The 18084-nt window shown below is 32.5% G+C and overlaps 1 long non-coding RNA gene across 2 annotated transcripts; it reads left to right on the top strand.

Moving 5' to 3' along the window:
* Positions 1–1012: 1012 nt before the first annotated feature.
* Positions 1013–4401, top strand: LOC140973128 (uncharacterized). 2 transcript variants are annotated; one of them, XR_012174572.1, is made up of 4 exons: positions 1013–1346; positions 1444–1510; positions 1678–3532; positions 4385–4401. It is a non-coding gene; the product is annotated as an uncharacterized lncRNA (long non-coding RNA). The 2 variants fall into 2 exon arrangements; XR_012174573.1 differs by lacking the exon at positions 4385–4401 and adding an exon at positions 3639–4375.
* Positions 4402–18084: the final 13683 nt, after the last annotated feature.

Genomic DNA, 18084 nt, shown 5'->3' on the forward strand with positions numbered 1-18084 from the left:
ATATATATCAAAGTAATCCATTTCTGTCCCTTCCCGATATATACGATAACACTATCGCATCAGGTACGGAAAAAAGTTGTTCCAATGCCGTTGATGCCTTTAAATTTGAGAGGTATTTGAAGGAAGAATGTGAAATGATTTCATATTGGGTTTCAAAAAATAACGAACTGAGGGTTGAAATCGACATCTATTTAAATGCAACATTTTTATTCAATGTTCTATCACGGGGTTGCAAACTGCGGACTCTCCAAATTTGAATATAACAATTGCGTATCTATTATCATAATTTATTATTATATATATTGTATTATTAAGTTTAAGATATCTAGAGTAATTAATTTTTAGTATCATAGTTTGTTTTAATAATTATATATATTAATAAAATGTTAAAACTTTATTGTAACTTACATGTAGCTCAGCGGACAGAGTTTTTATTTTTAAGCAATTAAGTTGTAAGTTGAATTCATACTTGAGTATTTTTTTCCTTTCTTTTTCTTATTTATTTTTTTAATTCATACATCAAATTGTAGTTTAGTCTTTACTATTTCTTATAATTACATTTTGCTCTTTATTTAATGAATTATAAAAAATATTATACAAACACGTAACATGTGTATCGGTATATTAGTTATTTATGAAGTGATATTGATAGATAAAAATAAGAAATAACATGGTATGCAAATAAACAAACAGAGAAGTTATGGTATGGTAAATATTATGTACTCTTATCTGTTTTCTGCACTTAAAACGATTTATTTACCAAAAATAAATTACAGCTAAATTAATTATTATTATTATTATTAGCAAGCTAAATGCATATACACAGAACACGTTCAAATCTAAATAATTTCGACCTGTCATCTTNGAAATAAATTTTTTGAAAGATATTTTTAAACACTCTTAAACTTGCTTTATCAATTTTCCCCCATACTTCGGGCCTACGTAATTTGGCCCGTAAAATTTTATTCCCTTTGCCAGTTTGGCGGGAGTTCAAAAGACATGAGGAAAAAAAAAACACTAGAGCTAGAAAAATGAGTCCCAGAAATGGAAGAATGAATGAGGAAATTTTAGATTATAGTAAGTAGGAAAAAAATAAGCGAACTAAATGTTGAATCTCGTTCGCAGCAAGTTGGTCTGAATTCTCTTGCAAGGTGTAATTCTTCAAACACCAAACCTACATTCAGCTCGATGTTTTTTTGTTATTATGTTTCAGATTTTTTTCTTCGGTGTTCATTTGCTTTCCTTATGTACGGCCGAATCTTGGAGCTCCTGAATGTTTCGGAAAACCCAGAACTTATCAACGAGAATACGGAAAAGTGTTGAGCAATGTCATAATCGAACTTGAGGTGATTGAAATGGAAACTCTCGTGTGCTTGATCGTAATCTCTCAATTTTTTTTTGTTTTTCCTATGTTAAAATTGGGTAGCTTCTCATATCTTTCAGAGGAAATGTTGTCAGGCAGTCTCGGAGTGTTTTTGGGATGTCAGCTCGTTGGCGAATGAAGACCTGGGTGAGAAATTCATTTTTCATATTTACTGTTTCTGTCGTTTTTATTTAAAGAATTTTAGCTGACGCCGCCAACCAGATATTTGGGTTTCCACAGAGGTGGTTTTATCGTCATTAGATATTTGTCATCTTGTTAAAACTCAATGTTGATTTATCATGTTCAAAATATAGATGAACTATTGGAGCAATTGAAGAAAGAACTGAATGCAGTAGAGGGAGAAAATGCAAATATTGAGTGTGAAATGATGGGAGCTTTTAAGAAGATGTGAGGAAGGTAAGAAGGCCTTTCTTTTATTCGAGTAGGTGAGAGGGTGCCCCTACCCTGTCAGTCTAAAAATACGTATTTTTACGTGTTTGTTTTTAATATCTAAGTTTCACCAGCTAAACAAATATTTCCTCCCGTCGGCCCCTATCTCACCCCCTCACCCCAAATAATGTGGTTTCCGATGAGAATTATTTATTGTTGGTTCTGCTGATAATGATAAATTGGAGTGCGAACAGGAGAAATTAAGTTGTTCCTTGGACTTTATGGAGTCACAGGTCATGTTTTTATTTTGTGTTTGTTGTCATGCCTCGTGTTTTATTGCACTGTCTATTTTAAATATTTTGTTGTGATTCTCTCTGTTAAGAGCTACTGAAACAGTGATGTGTGTGTGTGTGTGTGTGTGTGTGTGTGTGTGTGTGTATAAAGGCAAGATGTTAAATGCACTAGTTGCATGTCGGAGTTGGTATTTTTCTCATGGAACAAGCATAAGTAACAATCTGGAGGTGGCTTAAAGTCTTGCACTCAAAACTTGTACTGTTGATATGAAGTATATTTTAAAGCTACAATGCAGCGATTTTTACTTGAACTTTGAATCTTGATGTCCTAACCAGATAATAGAGCTTCATTATAGTTGCTTGTTATTAATGGATCAAGAGCTTTATCTATCCTAATATTAGTGTCCAAGATAACCTCATTTCATTTTTATTTTTCCCGCATGTTGAGGGAATGTAAGGCGAGGAAAGGTGATTTGAAAGGAAGGAACCACATACACTTAGTATTTTACTCTAAATTAGTTGTATTACATACTTCGTGGTCAACACAGCCTCTCAAATAGAAATGTGGTTCACTGTAGTTTGTCTTGAATCTGTTTCCTGGTTATCATCTGTCAGTACTTCTGCTAAAAACTTTTTGTTCATGGCACAAAGACTTGACAAAGAAAAACAGGACAAACAAACAGATGTCTGTCATGAGGCAGCTTATAAGGAAACCCTTTCAAATGCACATGACTCTAGTTTTGAGGTTTATTTATTACAGCATTTGCCCTTTCTATATTTTTGTTGACGAAATATTATACAAATTTTTCCGTCATGTTTCTGTAAAGGAATATCCTTCTATCTATACGGTTAAAAGTTTTTTCTCCTCATGTGTGAATTTCTTTCGCACAGTTGCACCTGCAATATTGTAACACGTGACCTTGATTTCTCAGTTATTCTACTTTAGCTTCATGGTGGTTTTGTCTTAAACATGGATCTTTTTGCTTTTGCGTTGAAATTGTTTTGTTGAAAAGTATGGATGATATTGTAATTAAACCATTTCTCTAATTGATGCATTTCTTTGTTGACATGCTAAATCGGTTTTTAAGTAAGTTGTTTGCCTTTTTGTTCCCCCTTAAGATGTTGGAACTCAATCACCGGATTGAGAAGAACAAGACAACTTTGAAGTCATTGAAAGATCTGGATTCAAATATTCAGAGGTTTTATCTTTTCAGAAAGAATGGTCCATTATTCTTTTTTAATCCAAGATCTGAGATATGATTACTCTTGTCTCCACAAGTTTGAAGCCGTAGAAAATTGAAGATTTATTGACTGGTCTCAGAGTAATTTAATTTGAATGAAACCGCAATAGGTTGTCCTTGAAGATGCACATCCCAAATTTAGAAAGTGTATTGTGCAGCAAGAAATAGGTGTCATTGAGCCTGAACTGAATCATGAGCTGATAATAGAAATTATAGATGGAACCTTTGAACTAAAGAACGTTGAGGTAAGGACACTTTTTAAAGTCATTGAAGGTGATGCATTGCTCAATCAAATGTGTAGTAACAATATTCTTACAGAAACTGAATCTGATACTTGAAATTAGTTACCAGGGTACATAATTTTCACATGAAGTTCTTTGAAGGTGTGAATGCCAAGAACTTGTCTAAATAACACAAGTGTTGTTTCGCATATGAACCCTGTAAGAAAAATTATTCAGTATATTGAATGAACTCAAACATCACATTTATCCCGTTATACATGATCATTACCGCATACCTGATGGACTTGGGTTATTCCTTAGTGCCTGATATTTGCCTATAAAACTCTTTCTTGAAAATTATCGCTCTTCTCTCTTTTAAAGTTCGATGTCTATACCTTTATTGACTCTACTCTTGGCTAACATCTGGCTATAAATAGAACTCACATCATATTAATTGATATTGTAGTCATTTTTCTCTAATTTTCTTAGCAAGAAAACCTCACCTTGAAATAACATTTTATCTTACAACATTTCATGCATTTCGAGATTTTTTCTTATGTTCATAAACTTTAAACCTAAACTTTACACTGTAATGATGCTAAGAGCCATAGTTATTGTCGTTTAGGCAATCTGATGACAGAAAAACTCTGTATTTCATGTTCTGTGTTTTGTTTGTCTTGTGGTTCTTACTGGACATTTACTTTGCCTTCTTTGTCAAGTTCCTCTGTTTTTCTGTAACCTTGTTTATCTTAAAGTGATCGAAAGTTACTTTTGAGATAGTAGTTGAAGATGACCTCGCAAGTTATTGTTGTTGTCATTTTTAAGATCTTCACTAGTTACATTATTCTTAATTTGCTGACTTGGATATATCTGCAGGTTTTCCCAGATGATATGATGCTGCAAAGTCTTTCAGATTGGTGCTTTCTTTGATTCTTTGTAGCTTTTCATTTTTTTATATTTTTATTTTCATGTGTACACAGACTGTAATCCTTTTTGATAAGATGGATTGCCTCTAGGCCTGTAAATTTCCGATATTTATATGGATTCTAAGCTTCACAAAGTTAAAACTTACATTTACCTGGTGAAGATAATAGTTACGGTCATATTTGGTGAAACCTTTGAGTGTGATTAGAGGTCTTTGCTATTTTATACATGTTACTACACAACAAATATGTTTGTTTACGGAAGTTACTAAATGCTAATGGCTTTCGTGCTTTGTGTTCAAAATGAAGTTCATTAACAAATGCTAGGAGGTCCACAGTGGGGCTTATGGATTATGACTGATTGCAAAATTCATATGAAAGATAATATCCTTAATTTGTTAAATTAGTTTGTAAAATACGATGATTGACGTGACAAAAAGTAACTAGTTGGCGGCAGATGTGATCTCTTTTCTTTGATTAATATCCATGCCTGCAGGAAGAGTTTGTTACGGCAAATGAGGTAGACCTAAACTTGAGTAAATTAAGCATCATATAATTATTTTGAACGTTAGATCCATGTGTCTTCCATTTTAATGATTGACTCCTTATAAGTATCAAATTTAGCTTTCTTTTCATGACTTTCACCTTTTTTTCCTTGTTTTCTGTTCTAATCTCTGAATTCTACTGTGTATAATCCCTTTGGTTTTGCCGTATGTATTGTGCCAAATTATATCTCATTCTCATTATTGTTTGAGAAAACACTTTGCTGTTTAATTTTTGTAGGTGTAAAAGCTCGAGCCAGCACTCCAAAGAGATTTCTTTGGCTGGCCTTTGCAATGTTGTGGTGAGCAGTATTATTGCTTGATTCTTGCTTTTCATCAGATCATATATCATTGCTTCACAATGCAATTTTGTTTTCTATAATGAGTGAAAACCTATCTAGAAAAACTACTTTGTAAAGCTTGATGAAATCTGTATTTCAGCAAACATATTGTTTGCCTATACCGTTAAGGACTGAATGATTTCTTGGCCTGATCTTATGTGCCTATAATTTGTAGGACTCAGCGAACTCGATGAATGCATCTATACGTCAGAATATCTCAAGCTTCGCGGATGAGATTGAGGAGATACTTATGAAGAAAATGCACGCAGAACTTCAATATGATGCTATCCCTACTAAGTGAATGATTATGTATGTTATTCTGAAGCCATCTAAGATACGGTACAACACAAACTCNTGGCCAAGAGATCCACTCTTTTTTTTGACTTCCCAGAAGCTTTGGTTATAAAAGAGAAAAAATTGATTTGATCTATACGTTGAAACCTACCAAAAATGGTCCCTTTGCATGCAAAATCTCTTCTTTTTACTCTTCGTTTTTAGTCCAAACAAAACGTATGCGGCTAGGGATCTAGGACCACCTCTATATCCGCTAGGAGGACCACTGTACGGCTTTTCTCTATTTTATAATAATATAAAAATAATTAATTGAGTAATAATAATAGCAATAATTATAATGTTAATGTTATTTATACTCCAATCTTTATTATTTACACATTATTTGGGTATCAAATCATTGATGGTTTTAGACATAAAAATAGAATGCATTTAACATAAAGTGGAGTTTCTATAAAGGCATTTTACTAATCACACTCCATTTTTACTTTTATTATTTTTAATAACAAAAAGGGTAATGATAGCTCAAATATTCGGTAAAATTTATCAATTCTATATTCTATTTTAACAACAAAATTATTTAAAACGAGTTTTGAGATTCATTCGATGAAAAAACGAAAAAGAAAAGAAAAATCGGAATAAAAATTAATAAAACTACTTATTGGTTGTTTGGTATTTAAATAAAATTAAATCTTCAAAATTTTCTTGTAACTTGGTTTTCCAGAGTAATATTACGCTTGACTTATTTGCATGATACAATATTTTTAATAAATTATTTGTAGCTCTATTGTGTTTATTTTTAATATCATTTTGATTTTTGTCATCTGAATAATATATATAAAAAAATTTGAAACGCAAATAAATAGAATATTATAAAAATTGAAATAAAAACTAGTTTAAGGAAAAATTTATATCGATTAATTTTTTTATTTTAATGAGACATTAACATTAATTTTAAATAGATTTTGTAAATTTTAATGTTGGTATAAAGATTCTTGATTAGTACTTTGTAATGATTGAATTTAATAACTGGTTTTAATTATCTATTTATATACTATGGCATAATTTGGAACACATGATAGGATAAACATGTGATATATAATATAAGTGTAAGTTAAGGATAAATAAGATGTAGGATATTATATTTAATGTTTGGTATGATTTTTATAAGAGTGATTAAATTTATATATTAGATTGTAATCACAAAATTAACATTATCATAATAAATTTTATAATTTCAAAGTTGTTACTTGAGTTCATATTTCTTATCTGTTCATGTGCCGACAGTGCTTGCATGATTTATTTATTTTTAACTAATTTTATATATTATATAATATGATAATTGAGTCCTTAATTTTGTGAGTCAAATCAAATATCAATTTTTAAGGTTAATCGAGTGATACTAATAATTTTATTGAGATTTATAAAAATCATTTATATAATTATCATATTATATAATATATAAAAATAAATAAAAATATTTATTTGATGGGGCGGTGAAATGAAAAAACGATAGGGTTTAAGATTTTTATATATTGAAGACAATTAAGTCATTTGTGATGTTTTTAATCATTAAATTAAAATTATCACATCTCATAAAAGAGATATTTTATTCTTGTATAAAATTATTTATCGCGAGCCCATGATAGGTACCAAACATGAGATAAAGATGATAATTTATCAATCTTTCTTATCTAGTGTACCAAACTATACCTATTAGTATTCCAATAATTTAAAGAAAATAAAAAATTAAGGGGTCCTTTTGTCAACTTGTAGAGTAAAAAATAATCGTGAAGTGTGATTAGTAAAATATGAAGCGTAAATATCACTTCCTTTCTATAATAATAATAATAATAATAATAATTAAATTATATAACATTGAATTTTACATGTTTAACCTGTCAACATTGAGTTTGGGTGCTCCGTAATAGGGATACGAGTGAACAACTTGGTACTATGTCTGGGGACTTGGCTTCCTTCTTGCCTTGTGTTTAAGATCCGTACTTGGTTTTCCACCGACTTCTGACCAAATTTATACCTCCAAAAGATAGTTTTGCTCGTAAACATATAACAATTTTTACATCACTAGTAATACTTTCTTTGGAAAATTCCAAGAATCGTGCTCTAAGTTGGTCTTATATGTTTTAGGGTTTAGAGGATTAAGATGTGTAAACAAAAAAAACAAGTAACGAATAATATGTTTTGATCATATAAAATATTTCAAAATCGTTATCTACTAACTTGTTCGATTTTTGTTTTTGTAGATGATTAATTTTTCAAAGTTTGGTTTTGGTACACTAACTTCTGATTTTCGCCTATTTTGGTCGCCGATGTGGCATCTGACAAGTTAGCATTTTCCGGTGACATGTCACTACTCCGGAAAAATAGGACTGAAAGCCAAAAAACAAAAATATGTGTGACAAGATCAAACTTTAAGATTAGGTGGACTAAAACACACAATGAAAATTTTAATGGACCAAAAAAAGTTATTTTTCGTACCCGAGTCGATAGTGACAATTCAAGTATAAGAACCAAAATGCTTCATGTTAAATCATATTCTAAATCAATTTCAAGCACTTGTGCCACACATTACTTAAGGTTTTGAGATCTCTTGAGATCTCTCTCATTATCAAATGATATTTCAATCTCACTCGCGTTCAATGTTTTTTTTCGAGTTATAAATAAAGTCGTGTTTTTATGACAATGTATGTACATATTTTTGCCAATATGGATAGCTGTGAACCTTCATGATTAGAGACTGAAAACTTAATGAAGGAAAATTAATGGAATTCTTGATTCATACATGCTTTCAAGGATAGTTTTTGCCCACAACTTCTTATTTAATGTACCTAGCTAGAGTTACATGCTTTTATAAGGATCATTGGACACATACATACATACATACATGCCATGCCGATAGTACGAAACGAGGTCTCATTATTTTCTTGCTAATGAATGATATTAACAAACGAAAGTAAAATTCAAAAAAAGTACAATCAATAATTTTTCCATGTATATGAACACAAAGGAAACAGGAAATTCAATAAACGAAGCAGAAATCAATGAAGGACTTAAAATTTATAGTTTCATTTAATTTATGAAGAATTATAGGTTGCTCTATGATTGAAATGTGGGAATTATGGGATTTTACTGTCGATTACTGTTATTAATATTCTTTTTCTGTTAGATGTGTGGAAACTAACCAAATGTAGAAATCTTGTATCAAAAAATAGATGTAACTGGGAAAGGCAAAGGAACAGTGGCATTAGGAGGTTAGAAATTGATGATTCGATGAGGAGTTCATATCAAGAGTAGGCCAAGTCGAGCAATGGTCTGAGTGTAGGTCCAAATGCACCGCAGATCGTGACTGCTTGTGGAAAAAGCAAGACCCGGCCATTACATATACACATTACTATCATGTTGAAATTTTCAAAGAAATGATCGAGTTTCAAGAGAAAAATCTCAACTTTTTGTAAGAATTTTTGTTTGATAATCAAGTTTGAATCTCCTCCAAATAAGACAAGAATACATTATGAACTGAAAGAAAAATAATACAAGTAATCAATCATAGTTAGTACCTCTTCACACAGAATTTGATCTTAATTTGCTGAAATCATTCGAGTTTAAAGCTGAACTCAAAATGAGCGCTTTCCGATTCACTTTTTCCTTGGATTCATAATTGATACGGCAACAAAGTAAGCCCTGTAAAATCAGAAAGAACACAATGTGTAACAAGCATGAAATACTTGGTACTTATGAGGAAATTATGAAACGAATTACAAGTATATTTACCCTCCACACGACGATGGATTGATTTTCTTGATATAAGGAAAAAAAGTGAACTGTACACAATAAAGTTCCGTGAAAGGTTTTTCTTCAGAGAGGAGTGGTAAAAGATCTGTATTTAGAATGGAGTTTCTTCAAACAGAACCAACTCAGTTAATTAAAGAACAAAATAAATTAATAAAATATTCAGTTTACACAAAATACCAAAAATCCTACTTGTCAGAATCATATCAAGAGCAGGGAAACTGTGGGTTTTGCTATCTTTGATCCAACGTGCCTGAGACCGACCCTTTTAGCTGGCTTTGTAGTCGTTTATTCCCGATGCAGCATCATCAAGATTCTCATCAAGTATCAGCTTCGGTACTGAACAGGGACTGATCCAAGATTTTCGTTCATAATCAAGAAAAAGATTTCTCGAGTTTAATTATATTGATCAGCTCCATGTCTTTGCATGTGAATCTTGAAGATGCTACACCAGAAAACTACGACTGTGTGTGTAGATCCATGCACAAAACTGAATCTTCAGGATTTTCAGAGAGAACCCTTCAATCAATTTCATCTGTTAATGGGATTCTTAAGATATATGTCGACGGACAATCTACAAGGATGCAGCTTGAGATTGGGGGGAGATTTAAAAGTTATGTTCGTAAAATACACAGTAGCTAGCACACAAGAATCTTAATTTGGTCTTAAAAATCATAGAAAAAGAGTGAAAAAAACAACCCTAGTGGGGGGAAAAGAAAATTAATGAAATCAACAGTCTAGATCAATAAAGCAGAAACACCCGATTTGATTGATTATAAGATTTAAAAACTTCCAATCGGATTCATTTGAGAATCAACTGATATCAGATAAATCCATCCACTCTTAGCAGAAAGAGAAATAAAGATGGATTCATATTCTGATATTGATTGGCAGAATTTGCATCTTTGACGATGAAGCTAGAAAGAACCACATAACAAAGAGTTGAGAAAATTATATACTTTGGAAAAAAACGAAGCAAATTCCAGAAGAATATCCATAAATCAATGAAAGAAAGAAAGAACAAGAAAACGAAATATGCTTATAATGATCTAAAATTTGAGGGATCGTCAAATATAGTTCAGCCACTGAATTAAGCTGAGCTTGATTGTTTTCTGCGAGGAGCAAAAGCAAAAGGGGGGTTCTTTGAAGAAAAGGGTCAGGGAACTCACGCTTTAGGGAAGGTGTTTCTTGAATATATAATGCACACACGTATATATATATACACACGAATTTATGTATATCTATCTATGTGGTGGTTTGGGTTAGTGAGTATTTATTGCTCCTTTTTAATATTTAACTTTTTAACAAATTTTATTTAATTTTTTTTTGTTTGCACCTCTCTCTTTCCAAACCCTAATCTTGTTTGGTGTGTCTCTCCACAGTAGAGATGGCTAGGACGTGGGCCGTTCATAATTACGAGTTCACTTGAGCCACGCAACTCTGAACAATCAGTGGGTCAAATATGGTGCGGAGAACATATTAGTCCGTCGGACTTCTTTGAAAATTATTTTTTCCATATTAAGAGATTTTTATGTGAATATTACAAATTTCGTCTCGCAAAAACTTGATTTTAATATAGTAAGTCGGTGTCTTTTTTCTATTTTTAGTTTTTTTTTTGTTGGTGTGCTAACATGACAATGATTCAGATTGTGATGACGTTAACGCCAGAAATTGTTGACGTATTCAGCGTCACTTCAACGAGAAAGAAATAAAAGTGAAAGTAAAGACCATTTTACTGAACCAAAAACTAAAACTGAGATATTATATATTTTGCGGAATATTATAAATATACTACATATAATATAATATATGATAAAAAAATACACATTACATAAATATTTAATATTAAAATAGAGGCGATTACCTTAGTTGTCCCCCCCTTCTCCTCGAGCCCTCTCTATAGTGTTGGATGCCACAAATCCACTCGTACTATCTCAATCACATCTCTTAATCAATAAAAAGACTTATTATACACCATAAACAATTTAAATAAAAGAACAAGAATAATTTTCTGAGCCCTACTCAATATGTAAAAGGACTTAAATGTACATTTTAATAATTTGATATATAACACAATTTTTTTTATTAATAACAATTCCACTCAACCAAAATAAAGAATTAATTTAACGACATAATATTTTTAACATCATTTAAATGTTATTTCAAATGATACAAAAAATTTCATATAATAATTANAAGGCCCGACTTCGCAGAGGAGTTAGAGGGTGGATGTGTTAAATTTTTATTTTCCTGCTAAGGTATCACCTAGCAGAGGAGTTAGAGGGCGGATGTGAGGAATTTTTATTTTCCTTCTATTGAATCACGTAGCAGAGGAGTTAGAGGATGGAGGTGTTGAATTTTTATTTTCCTGCTAAGGTATAGCCCAGTAGAGGAGTCAGAGGGTGAGGAGTTGGAAATTAATTTTTTTCCTGCTAAGACATTACCTAGCAGAGGAGTCACATGGTGAAGAGATGAAAGTTTTATTTTCCTGCTAAGGCAACGCCTAATAGGGGATTTAGAAGGTGAGGAGGTTGAAGTTTTATTTTTCCTGGTAAGGACTATTTTAGCAGAGAAGTCAAGGGCGCGGGGAAATGTAAATTATTTTTCTTCAAGAGTGTAGTAGAATACCTTGAAGATGGGGGCGATAAGGGCATACTGTGTTAGAAATTTTGTTTGATTTGTCGAGAGCGAACGATGTTTGCCGCTGCGAAAATTACGGGGATGCAGGCGAAGGGACAGTGCGATGCAGCGAGGTTAGGCGAGCTGGCGTTGGGCGAGTGTGGAGCAGCGCTGGGGCGAGGCTAGGCTAGGTGGGCGCTGGGCGAGCCGACGTTGGGCGAGCGTTGACCGACGTGAGGCAATAGCTGGTGGTTGGGCGAGCACGAGAGCTGGTACGGACGAGATGGTAGGGGCGACCACGAGAGCTGGTAGGGGCGAGCGCGAAGTGAGGCAAGAGCTGGTGGTTGGGCGAGCACGAGAGCTGGTATGGGCGAGCTGGTAGGGGCGAGCACGAGAGCTGGTACGAGCGAGCTGGAGCTTCGGGCGAGGTCCTGGGCGAGAGGACGAGGGCAAGGCTGTGAGGAAGGCTAGGCTGCGAGTGAAGGGGAAGGGCGAGCGTGCCAGCTGCGTGGGGCGAACCAAGTGAGGCTGCTTACCTGGCGAGGAGGCTGTGCGAGCACTCGGTGAGGGAGAGGAGACGGGCGAGGAAGGGAGACGGCTGGGCGAGAAGGGGCGAGGCAATGTGGGGCGAGCCCTCGACGGGGGCGAGACAGGCGCAGGGCGAGCCGAGTGTGCGGAGAAGAGGGCGGCGAGGCGAGGCACACGGCGCAGACGAAGGGCGAGGGAGATAGGCTGGGCGTTGGCAAGGCAGACTGGCGATGGGCGGGGTTGGCAGGCGGGGGCAGGCGAGGTGCTGCGCAAGGAGGGCGTGCGGGCGAGAGGCATGGGAGGCGAAGGCAAGGTGGCGAGGGCTTGCGGCTGTTGGTGAGATGGTGTATGGGTGAGGGTGAGAGGCAAGGGCTTGGTAGGGAGGTGCATGCTAGTGATGCGTGGGCATGGGCGAGATGGTGTGGAGCTGAGGATGAATGGGAGAAATGAGAATGAAGTGAGAAGAGGACCCTTATTTACAGGGGAGGCCCAGATCAGGTCTAGCTCTTCAGAGGAGGAATTTTATTTAATTTGTTTCTAAACCCTTGGAGACTGACGGACAGAAGGGAGAAAATGCACAACTCACATGTTGCATACCGAGGACAACACAATTAATCGAACTTCGAACCTGCGATTCAGTTCGACTTGGGAGGGGGAGACTGGTGTTACCCCATAGATAGGCCCACTAGGGTTAGGCCCAAACCAGACGTGGGACCCCTGGCCCATCCCCAACCAAGGTGAAAGGCCCATCACGGGCTCAGATACTCTCCTATAAATAACAGGTTTGAGTGTTCAGTTGAGATATTCACTATATTGTTTTCAGCAGCACCCTTAGCTGCTCCCCCATATATCCTCAGTCTCTGACTTGAGCGTCGGAGGGGCTACGCCAGGACACCCTCCTGGCTCCCTTCTAACGGTCTTATTTGTAATTTCAGGCTCAGGACAATTTCAAACCTGCGTCTGAATTAGTGACTCTCGCCGGGATCGGACCCTAAATTTCCCGTGAGTATCATTACCCAATTTTAATCATTAATTATATAAAATAACATTGAGAGTAATAATATTTGATAAAAGTTACAATTTTTCCTAAAACGGGCACCTGGTAATTTATTTATATTTGTGTCATAATAATAGGATTAATAGTTAATAATTTCAATATGTAAGATTAAACAAATGTACTAAACGATAAAATTGTTTATTCATGTAGAGTATACCTTTTTTTAATCTACGTACTGTTTTTCTAGTAATAGTACTAGAAATTAGTTACTTAAAAATGGTTTTTAAAAATATCAAGTGGAAAATATTAAAATATTGAAAGCAATATTATATAAAGTTACAAAAAAAATCAATAAATTTAAAATAATAATACACGAATAATTTTGAATCTTAAGTTTTAATTGATGATTTATTTATTTATTGATGAGGAAAATTAATTGTTTATATTGAGATATGATTGAAACATAATGTTATATATATTACTGTGTAGTTTAAAAGATTTGAACACCATTATCGTTGATTATATTAATTTTCTATATAATCGATATCAGATTCAATATGATTTGTTCAATTATACGAGCAGTTTTCGTTACGAATTATTAAAAGTAAAATTATTGATGTGTAATAATTGCTTATGTTGGATAACCCATTAAACCAATATTGTGTTATTATGTTATTTACTTAATTTTTCTTTTAAAAAATAGAGTTTATCTGTTACAAATTGCCATTATTTTTTATAACACATGATTCTAGCATACTTATCTAGATTAGAAAAGGTAACAAATACTCAATTATAATATATTTAGTTTAGATTCTGATATCATTGATTAGATCATAGTAAGCATGATTGATTCAAATCCCCTCTCTTTTCCACGAGATAATTAACAAACCCTATGGTGTAGCATTTCTTTTGAAAACAGAAGAAGGCTATCAATATGTGGACCAAATAATTGAAAAAAAATCAACTTGATTGGACAATATGTGGGCCTTAATTAATCAACAAATAATTTCCTAAGATTGTAAGTAAAAAGATAATAATTTCGAGATTAGGTCTCTTGTTAGACGATCTCACGATTTTTTATCTGTGACACGAGTCAATCCTACCGATATTCACAATAAAAAATAATACTCTTAGCATAAAAAGTAATATTTTTCATGGATGACCTAAATAAGATATCCGTCTCACAAAATACGACTCGTGAGACCGTCTCACACAGTTTTTGCCTAATTTCGATTGCCTTTTCTTCTGTGGTCAAGAACTCAAATACTAATACATGAAATTCATATACTTGACAACTAATCACTATCTTTTAATGTGTTAGCGGGGAGGATTGAATGCATTACTAGTGATCAAGTACTCACGTACTTTACCAACTCGGATACTCGGTTTCATATTTTAATTAATATTTGATAATATTCACATTTTTAAAAGGAAGAATTGATTTGGCTAAATATTAAGAACCATTATTTTTTGGTGAAAATTTAATATATTCAAATTATATATATATAAATTTTTTTAATACATTTTTTCCCTTTTAAACATTATTTGGAGAATTTTATATAATACATGTGAAATTTAAAATAACAATTAAATCATTCAAAAAATTTAGGAATATAAATAGTACCAACTTTGTATGTATTTTAAAGCTATATGTTAATTTATCTCTAATTTTTTATATCATTTTTTTAAAAAAAAGAAGAAGAATAAACTAAGAACGATTTAGTTATTTTATGTAAAAGTTTCTACCTGAATAGAGGACCCATTTCCGTACAATCTGATGTGGATTGCTCGGAATTTGCATTTTTATGTGGGCCAACCCGACCCTATTCTTTTCCCTTTCAGATAAACAAATTATTTGGGCGACTATTTTATTATCTTCCTATTTCTTCTTTTGGGTTTTCAAAATAATAAACCTACAATTAATAAAAATTTGATCGATTTATATATTTTTTAAGTAAAATTATATGAATTGAAAAATAATACATATATATAATTTCCATTTCATTTAGGAAATATATAATGATATATGAAATTATAAATGTTTTAATTATTTTAAAAATATATATACATCTCTATCTCAATAAATACCAACATTTCTATCAATGTGTATGACTGCCATTATATCGCATAAAAGAGACGAAAAGAAATAATTAATATCTCATTTATCATTTTTTGATTTTTTGGGTGAATTATTGCTTGTTGATTTAATTTTAAATGATTGGTGGGTTTGGTTTCATTCATCATTAATGTTTGCATAATAATGGTTCAAAGGCATGGATGCCGATATAGCAGCTTCACTCACCATACGCCCATTCAACCGAATAATGATAATATCAGAAGGCTAGCCATGCGAGGTGGGGTTAGGCTAATCTCGGTATATATCCATGAGATGGGTCGACTCGATTCATATTTAAAATGAAAGTAATATTTTTAATATTAATTTTTTTTTATTGGTCGGCTGGATAGGATATTCGTTTCCCCGGCGAGCTATTTAACCGAGACCGCAAGTGACAAGCTTAAGTTCCGATCTTGGTGTTTTCGAGTTCGAATTTCTAGCCTTATTCGAATTTAGTAAGCTGCCTAAATCCAGGATTTTAACCGCTCTGATTTAATTCGTTTTCTTCAATTAAAATATATTATATTAATGTATATATTGGGTTTATATTGTAGGTTCGATCGTTGGAAAGGTTTGAGATATAATTCGACGAGTTATAAATTAGTATCAGATTGGTTTATGCAATTATATTGAGTTTTAACGTTAATATGTTGATTTTAGAAGTAGTTGGAATTGATTTGAGCGATATTTAGTTAAATAAAATCACTTTATTAGAAAGTTTGAAATTTGAACGAATTATTGAATAATTCGATATTTTTAGTCGAATATAAGATTGAAATTGTGGAATGAAGAGTTATTAGAATAATATGCGATTTGGTGAAATATTGAGAATATTTGGACTAAGTTTTGGTAATTTAAATCTAAAACCAACTGTAGTAAATTTTGGAAATAAGTGGATTATTTTAGCTTTGATTAGAGAATTGTGGATATAATATTAGACTTTGAGAATTTTTGGAATTATAGTTAAATTGGTTAAATTATTTGTTCTTATTGGTGAATTTATTCGGTGTTGTGAATATTTAATCATTTTAAGCAGATGATTTTGAAGGAAAATCGATAGTTGTTGAGCCGTTGTTAAAAGTTGGTATAGACATTTTACAGTTCGGTAATATACGACGGTAACATATACATTATGTTTTAAATATAAAACATAATTATGTATTGTTATGGTTGTTAATGGCAAAAACTTGTGTGAGACGGTCTCACGGGTCGTATTTGTGAGACGGATCTCTTATTTGGGTCATCCATGAAAAAGTATTACTTTTTATGCTAAAAGTATTACTTTTTATTGTGAATATGGATAAGGTTGATCCGTCTCACAGATTAAGGTCCGTGAGACGGTCTCACATGAGACCCATTCGTTGTTAATATGATTATGTGGATTATATATGTTTGTTAAATGTCTTGTTGATTATATGTTCAATTATTTGATATATTTTATTGTATTTAGTTTAGAGCATGACATTATGACAGACACATCGAGTCATATCATTCTTGTTAATCATTGTTCTGTTATATTTTATTTCTGGCACACGTGGTTATTTCAAAATAGCAAGTGGCTTTCGAGTCTAGTTCTTTCTGAGACCGAAAATATGGTTGTCTATTTCTTGATGCATTTTATGTGTAATGTGCATTTGAAATATTGACATCATATATCGTTCGTTATTGTACCTTCATGTTGTATCGTTATCAGTTGTATAGAGGCAGAGTTCTCTTAAAAAAATTCATATGTTTGTATTTTTGATATTTTTGTCATTTATGTTTTCAAATTTTAGTATTAGTCTACTATCTTTTTTTTTTTTTTTGCAATTTTAGTCAATTCTATGAAGAAAAAAGATTAAAATTGTTAAAAATCGAAAAATAAATTACGATCGAATACTAAAATTTTATGAGATAGGGGACCAAAATTGCAAAGATGTAAATATACAAAATTACCTTATCAATCAAAAGTAGCAATTTTAATATTCTCGTGTCATATAAGATTATTAGTACATGAAAAAACTATATGATGTAAAATTAATCAAAATAAAAAATTTAATATTCTCTTGTCATATAAGATTATTAGTACATGATCATCCATATTCATTATCCATTATAAATTCAAACATACGACGTCGGAGTTTAAATAAAAAAATATGTTTTGTAAAAAATTATTTAAATTTAATTGTATCGATTCAGATATTATATAAGATAATATATGTGTGAGGTCTTTTTTAAGATAGTCTCACTGATATATATATATATATATATATATATATTTATGAGACGACTCAGTCCACACCTAGAGTGAGAGTAATATATATGTTTTTAATGATCGAGTCACATATATATCCTACCTAACTCGATCCACACTTAGAATGAAATCAACTATTTATAATGTTATTTATTTGTAATATATACATTTTTTTT

This window comes from Primulina huaijiensis, chromosome 3, assembly GCF_012295235.1.
Source record: "Primulina huaijiensis isolate GDHJ02 chromosome 3, ASM1229523v2, whole genome shotgun sequence".
Taxonomy (NCBI): domain Eukaryota; kingdom Viridiplantae; phylum Streptophyta; class Magnoliopsida; order Lamiales; family Gesneriaceae; genus Primulina; species Primulina huaijiensis.